This window comes from Dermacentor variabilis, chromosome 8, assembly GCF_050947875.1.
Source record: "Dermacentor variabilis isolate Ectoservices chromosome 8, ASM5094787v1, whole genome shotgun sequence".
Classification (NCBI taxonomy): domain Eukaryota; kingdom Metazoa; phylum Arthropoda; class Arachnida; order Ixodida; family Ixodidae; genus Dermacentor; species Dermacentor variabilis.
Window position 1 is genome coordinate 93,081,358 of NC_134575.1, and position 8,498 is coordinate 93,089,855.

Below are 8,498 nucleotides of genomic sequence, written 5' to 3' on the forward strand. Positions count from 1 at the left end.
TGCGCTGCCTACTGACGCATCCACGAATAAGGAAAAAAACACGAAAAGATAGAAAATTATCTTTTCACGTGGCTTGTTTAAGTGTCACGGGTATAGTGTAGCTTGGTAGTACCAAAGGTTTTATGTCGAAAACACGCGCACTGAGCTCTTTTTCTCTTGGTTTAGAATACTGTGGAAACCGCTTAAAACAACCAGGAAGAGTAGGCCGACAAGTAAGCACTAATATGAGTTTCCTATGGGCGTTTCTCTCGCATGAACAGGAGGTGAGCATATTTCCTGTGCAAGCAGAGCTCTAGAAGCAAAACAAGAAGAAGCAAGTGTGCAGCGAATTAGGTCCTGAATGAGCGCTAGGCAGGCAAAGTGTCTGAGAGGTTGACGCAGGAGATGAATATACATTTTTTATTCGTCTTTTTGTCACAAGGACAAAACTGAGTAGGCGGGAGGTTATTATAGCACGAAAGCAAGCGGTGATAAAGGTACTGAATGTACGTCACTGGGAATATTGGGAAAGAAGAAATGAGGTGGCTACATTGCCTTCTGGTGTAATTGTGTCGGTCGCAGTGAATGATCTTTCTTCAATAAAATCGGCTATTTTGCTGTAGGGATATTGTCTTGCTTTGAAGGATTTACAATGGAAATAATCGTGCGCATGTCTCTAAAAGGCCGGATAATGTCTGTTTCTAGTAGCCCTTTCTATTAAAATCATGCCGAGTAACAAGCGTTATTAAAAAAAAACAATACAGTTATTCATTGCAAGGGCTTGTGATCAAGCAGGTTCACCTAAGCTGTAACAGCTGGGTAGGTAACCTGTAACGGCGGCAGGTCACGAATATAAAAAAAACAAGGAGAGCTTCAGGGTTGATAGCAACAATGAGCAGAAAACAAAAGATCCGCTTGTTGCAAGGTTTACTACCTGCGGGTGTCAGCCGTGGTTTTGGAAGGCCGGTGAAACATAAAAATTTTCGGAAAATTTCCGAAATGGAATTTATAGCACCGGACTGGACAACCGGATGTGGGAGGGCAGGCCCGTGTAGAACAAAAAGAAAACTGTCTGAGTGCCTAGTTCAAGCCTACTTGACATAGTGAAGGTAAGGAACAGAGACAGCACGAAAGGAAAAGAACGAAGAGGCGTCCTCCGCGCCCATCCCTTTTATTTTGTGCTATCTGTTTTTCCACTCCCTAACTACGTCAACCACATAATAGTTCGCCCTCCTTAGGTCAGATTTCCAATCGAATTTCATTGGGGCCAACTCTTCTGGGGCAAGCGCAGTGTGAGTGTAGCCTTCCTTATTCCCTTTATAAGCACTCTCACGTACTTCCACTTTTACTAGCACGCTCAAGCTGCTCTTCTCGCAAGTAGCAAGATGAAATATTATCCCGTTCGGCGTTCTTGCACTACGTACCGCACACTCAAACGGGGTCTAGGGGAACACAGTCTAGGATGAGAAACACATTTGCCAAAGGAAGTACAACTTTCTGTTAGTGCGTTTTCCTTATGTTCCCCTCGTCTCTATGCGGTTTGTCTGTAAAGTAATGAGACTGGGTCTGGTAAAAAGGATTTATTATTCCGATTGTTAGATGTAGTTAAAAGTCTTCAATATAGTCTCCTTGGGCCTGGGTACACCGCTGTCAACGCGATTCCCATGCTGCATAGGCTTCCTGTAAGTGAGCTCCCGTAACTTCTTCCAGAGTCTCTGTGACACCCAGTTGGATGGCGACAACATCATCGAAACGGTGACATTTGAGGCTCCTCTTCTGCTCTGGGAACCGGAACAAGTCTGCCGCGGGCTCACATCGGGGCTGTGCCGTGGTATCCTACGGTGGTAACCCCTATCCGGGCCAGGTAGGCGGTCACAACGAAGGCGGTGTGGGCTGCAGCGTTGTCGTGATGGAGCTTCCAGCGATCGCAAGGGTCTGCAGTCGTTTCCGTTTCACGGCTCTGTGAAGGCGCTCAAGGAGTTCTTTGTATAACACGGCATGGACGGTTTGTCCGGCAGGCACAAAATCATTGTGGACCACCCCACACTAGTCAAAAAAGACAACGAACATTGGCTTTATTTTGTACTTCGGCATTCTCGCTTTCTTGGGGCGCGGGGAGTTCGCGGTGTGTCACTCCGAGCTTTGGCGCTTGGTTTCGAGGTCCTACTGGAAGACCCATGATTCGTCGCCTGTTATGCTGCCCTCTAAAAAGTCCCGTACACTTGCGAACTGCACCAACCTCTCACGGGAAAGGACAACTCGTCGTTAATTTTGGTAATCACTCAACACTTTTGGCACCAATTTAGAACACACCTTCCGCAGATGTAAGTTTTCAGAAAAAAAATTTGTGAACCATGGTTTGCACATGTTGGGGCCTTCGACGATTTTTCTCATTCCAGGAGATATTTTTTTTTACTTTGGCTGAATTTAGCCCGAACCACTCGTTGAAGGGCGTCCAGATTGCTTCATCTCTTCAAAAGTCACCCGTCCGTTCTTAAACTCACTGAACCAGTGGAAAATTTTGGTGTTTGACAGGGCGTCGTCTTTGTAAGCCTTGTGACAAATGCAAGCACCGCTGCTCCAGCGAACGCAGTTTTTTCTTTTTTTTACGTTTCCTGTTATGACAAAAGCTCGAAAACAGTTCCTGCGCCACTTCAGATACTTACTGCGTCAGAGCTCGGACGCGACTGCCACCTGGTGCGTTACTTAGCTTACAACCCCAACCACAAATCCCGACTCCGGGCAGCAGGCCACTGGCGACTGTAGCGCTGTGTGGAGAGGAGTCCCATTATTTTACGGACAAACCCAGTACACACCGCAATAAAACTGAACGCACACCTACTGGGCCCAATTATTGACTGTGTCAAGATGGTGACACGTCATGAATGAACTATTGATAGCTTACGTGCCAGCTTGATTTGATGAGAAACCTATGCTTAATTGAATTGGTGAAGACGCAGTTCGCATAGTTTTTTGCGTAAAATTGATTGAATTAATGAATTCTAGGGTTTTACGTGCAAAAACCACCACAATTTGACTATGAGCCAAGCCGTAGTGGGGGACTCGGGATGAATTTTGACCACCAGCTGATCTTCAACTTGCCACCAATTCACGGCACACGGGCGTTCATGCATTTCAACCCCATCAAAATGCGGCGACCGCCGCAGCCCGGGGGTTCGATCCCATGATCTCGTGCTTAGCAACGCAATACTATAGCTGCTAAGCTGCCACGGCGCGCCTTTCTTGCGCAAGAATCTTAGTTCCAGACGTCGACACTTTTGCCACAGTCATGAAAATGATAGAAACACACGTTCGGTTACAGCGGCTTTGTCACAACACGGCACCCCTAATTGGCGTTGTTTTCTACTACTCCTGTTTTATAGACCGTAAATATACAGGATGGCATTACCAAAGAGTCCTTCAGCTGTGTTTTTTTATTCGTTGTCTTGTGAGTTGCAATAAATCAAATCAACTGGAGACTTTAACGTCCTAAGGGCCAAATACAGTTCCACTTGAACAACAAAAGAACTGCAACAATTGTTCATCTTGTTTCGAGTCACAGAGAGAAGGGGACTATTCTTGGAGAATGACTTTCAGCGATGATATAGCCTTCGCGTGACGTAGACCTCAACCAGCCAATAAACGTACGCCTGATGACCGATGCGATAGTATTGACAGTTAATTTCCTTCCCCTTTGTCCTCTTGTAGCTTCAATGCTAGTCAAGGAGGGAAAGTGTTGAAGGCCCGAAGTCGGCGCCCCTCGATGATTCGAGTGTACGGTGGCAGCGCGAAGGAAGAGCCGTTGTCCGATCGACGAAGTGACGTTTTATTCAAACGCCGAGGCATCTGTCCGAGTCCAAGCCCGAAGCTCCGCTTTTCTTTACAGAACCAAACATGACTTTTTAAGCCCTCAGTTCTACAAAGGATTCGCAAACCAGCCAATCACACATGCGAGTTCACATCATTGTAACCAATAGCACAACCACCTTCGTGCCGCACACGGCATAGGTGGAAACAGTGGCACTCTTTAGAACACGCCAGGGGATAGGATTTCTCAAAGACACGTGGCACCTCCCTCTCCCCTACGTTGGGCTGCGAGTATCGGCCCCTGATGTCTTCCCTCTTTTCACCTGCAAACGGCCGTCATGCAAGCTGCCGAGAATGTTCCGTGAAATCGCGGATTACTGACTGCATATCCGCCGGACAGCGGGCTGCCCTGCCAGTAATGAGAAATCTGTCTCCCGTGCAGCTGTGTGCCGGTTCGCTTGAAATACAATCACCATAATTGGGACCCGATGGCAATCGCACACAAAAGCATTCCTCGGCCATAGCCGGCTAAGTGGTTTAAAGCTACCGCCATCTTTAAGGGCAGTAGCAGGAGCACGCGGATGCCAGACATCAAACCGGCTGGGCAGCGTCGCGTCGCCCAATTTCCGTGACCGAGACCGTCTACGGGATATTTGAGAAGTGCATGGGCATTAGCGGTGGCGGTGACCTCAAGCACCCCCCAACTTTCATCTTCACGCTTGAGTGTTGCCCGCGTCCCAGCTTCGCGGAACCCACATGCGTGCCTCCTTTCCGGTAAATGGCCGATACAGCAGGTGTGAGCTCGCCCTGCGCTTTGCTGTAGTCGCCTAAACTGGGCCACGAAATAACAGCAAGGTCAAATCCCTAATCTCAAACTGACTATTGACCAAAGCGATCATCCCAGAATACATTCACAAATTTGTACGAATACACTATAAAATGTTATTTCACGTAATATCTAACCATTATTAAAAATATATATTTGATTAGTAATGGGTTAATGGAACTATCCAGAAATTCCACTACACGTACTTTGGCTTTGCGTTCAGTTGGCCACGTTTAAAACAGCAGCGTGCGGGGTCGAACTGAGCATAATGTAAATGAGACGCTGTACATCACATTTAAACAAGCAAGCTGTAAGGAAAATTTAGACCAAGTACATTCATATACAATCATCTGTAATGTAGAATGAGCTATGGTGCTGTTACATTGGATGTATAATTTTGTTTATTCTGATAGGCAGGTGTACTGCAACGACAAAGTTGTCAGCAAAAAAAGAAAAAACGAGAACTCCATGCGGCTATCGAGAGGAAACATTTACACGTAGACACACATACATGCGAAAACAGAGACAAGCGCAGACATAAAAAAGTTCATAAATCATCAGCGTATAGAAATGTTGACCATTAGTTTAAAACTGCTTAAAAACGGTGTTCTCCACCTCACAAGGAGTTCGGCTTCGGGTAAGTCAGGGAATATCTGCTTCAAGGGAAGCTGAAAGCTTTTCCAGAAAAAATGAGTGAAGAGCAGTACATCATGGTGTTCAACCCGCTGAATTCGAATATCGCATCGAAATTGAGCGAAAGAAAGCGCAAACAGACTTTATTTCGACGAAAAGTGCAGCAGCAGACTCAGGGCAGCTCGCGTGCCTCGTTTTCGCCTGTGATTGGTCGGGCGACTCATGACGTCAACAATGATGTTCGTCCTGACCGACTGCTACCGCTACACACGAAGCACGGTACAGGGTAGTTTGGTGCTGTTTTGCTGAGACGGTGATGGAAAATTTCGAGAGCTTGCGTTTCTCTGAGGAGTTCGGCGTTAAGTCCCAACCACAAGAGAGCGATAATGCACGCGACGGCGACGGGCGACGGCTTCGAGCGACAAAACAAGCCGTCGCTTGAACAGATCGCTCAGTGTTGTCGCTCGATCGCTCGTTTCTAGAAATCTAGAACTCGTCGCTCATCGCCCGGAAGTGTTATGAGTGACTAGCCGATAGTGCGAAGCCGGAACTGGATGTACATATCTCAAATACTACTGTTTGTCGCACGGAACGAGCAAACTATTGAATTTTAGACGTGCAAGAATAAGAACCTAGTCCAAGACCTTCAGAAATATTTTATGCTCCTTTTTACAGTAAAATAGATCAACTTAAATAGATAAAGCACGCGTCACGCTAGTTTCGGCACATATATTGCTGCCCTCATACCGGGAAGTCGTTGATCAAAGCTGTCTCTAGCGTAGAGTTCGGCTTGTAGGCGACAAGTGAACGCGACAGCAATCGCCTCGGCTGTCGCTGTCACATGCAAGATCACTTGTAGGGGGTTTATACTTTGGTCCCTACATGTACGAGCCGATTGCGAAGAGCCGGCCGCTCCAAGAAGCAAAAAATGCTGGTGCAAGCAGTGCTTTCCACGTGAACGAAGGTTAAGCGTTACCATCTCCTTTTGTTGGAAATGTTCTTTGGCGAGTATGTTTTTTCCTATGCTGCATCAGAGATCCAGTGAGTACGTTTCCAGGCAAACAACTGCAGTGTTATGTTCCTGCATGCCTCTCGTAGAACGTAAGCGGTGATGCGATCGTCGGCGTTTGTGCGCTGCCCCAAAGCTGTTGGCAATCTACATAGACGCTTTAAACGCGGGAAAAGTTTACCGGCTGTTGTAGCACGTGTAGTATAGTACCTTCATCAATGCACCATCCGCACGCTACTCGTAAACGGCGAATTCCGTCGTGAAATGGTCAGTTTCTTTATGTACGCGAGAGAGGGGGGAGCGCAGCGTCCTGGCGCGAGCCGGCTTTCCAACACATGCAAACTTTACACTTGAACTGCGTTATGGTAGCTGCATGCAGGCTGTTTCACAACACACGGGCGAATAGAAAATTCGCGGCGCTTGGCGATGAAACCTGCGTCAAGGGTGGGACATAAACAAGCACCTTCCGTTCAGTGTGCTAACACGAAGGAGAACCCAAAACACGCGTTATAGATAAAATCTGGTGGTAATCGTCGTCACGGAAGTGGTTAGAGCACAGCACTATTGTTATTGAGCGCTTGAAGTTCTTTCGCTTCACAGCAGCCTCCCACTTTGCTGAAAGCATCTTGTCTTGCGGGAACTAATGGAGCATCGGAACATCGCCGCGCCCGCTGGTGTTCGTGCAACCGTAGGCTGCACAGAACGCCGGCATGATCGGCCTAAAAGTTCAATTGTAGCTGCGCACGTCAACTACCACTCTACATACACACAAACAACGGAATGCAGGGTCATGCGCAGCAGATTAGGACGGCATGCGCGCAGAAATAAGCACGGTCAGGCACGGTCGCGGAGACTGCGAAGGAAAGGAACACCAGTGCTGACGTCACTACGCCGCGGTTTCCGGTCTCCGCTCGCATCGTCAGCGTCAGCAGCCGCGCGCGGCGCTCGACGGGGGGCGGAGCTACAGCGCAATTTTAACCGACGATTGCGTCCCTCCTAAGCGAAAAATCCCCCCCAAAATTTCACTTGCATGGTTTATATGGTTGCCGCATCCGTATATGAGCGTCTTATTGAATTCGACAGACTACTCAGCTTCCCTTTAAGAAGCACTCCTCGCTGGCTATTTATAGGTGTGCTCTGTAAATGTGTGGAACTGTGTTCTCTTTAAATGCATGGAAGATAGCATAATTGCGGTCCCTCAGCTGGAGAACAAGGCCGACATTACATGCCCGAGGAATCTAAAATCATAATTGGAAACTAGCATAACATTCACTATTGACCTTTTTTAATTTTTCAACCTTATGTATAGTTGCGAATTGTAATAGGCGAGTTAGTATCAGCTTGGAACAAATTTTGAGAATTAATCCGGTTTAGAGATATTCCTTCCCGAAAGGTGCGACGATGACACACGAGCGTTCCAGTTACTTTAGTGCTTCATTGCATAAAACGGTGGCTTGATAAAAAAAGGAAGGTAAACACTAGTGCATTTATGCCGAAAGCTTTATGGCGCTATTCTCAATACCCGCGCTATCCTGAGAATTCTTTCCAAGTGCCTATACCTTTGAGATTTGCCCGGCTACAAGCTGTACGTTGCAATACGTGCCGTAATGTAATTATGTAATTGAAAATTTATTTCTTGAATTCTGCCTCATTATTCAAATATGCGCTTATATTTCGTGCAAGTGATGTCCTTAATGCTTTGACTAATCCCGATCAAGGGCTGCAATTGCGCTATATTCAACGGCTGATTGAAAAAATAAAAATATTGTTTAGTAACTAGACACCGCTCCTAAATCGTGCATGTTTAACATAGGTCCTTCAACTACACTTCCCAGTGACAACATGTTGGCAATGATGACGGGAAAAAAGCGGCACATTTCAGAGTGAAAAAACAGCTAAGAGCCATTTGCACAAATACACGCATTGTATGACTTCTCTCCTGAAAGCCGCGAAGTGTGCCAGTGAGCAATAGCGCAAGAACTACTGTTACCTTGTGCATACGAAAAAGTTCGCGAGAGCTGGGCTATATATATATATATATATATATATATATATATATATATATATATATATCACGAAAGAATAAACACGACGTACGTGAAAACACGTTCTTTTTTAGTGTCAAACATTTAGGCTGGTGGACCAGGCTTCCGGAAGGCTGGCCTACCAGGCGATACGTTTGAAGGAAAAAATAACGTGTTTTCACCTACGTCGTGTTTATTTTTTGAGCTATACCAACGGAGC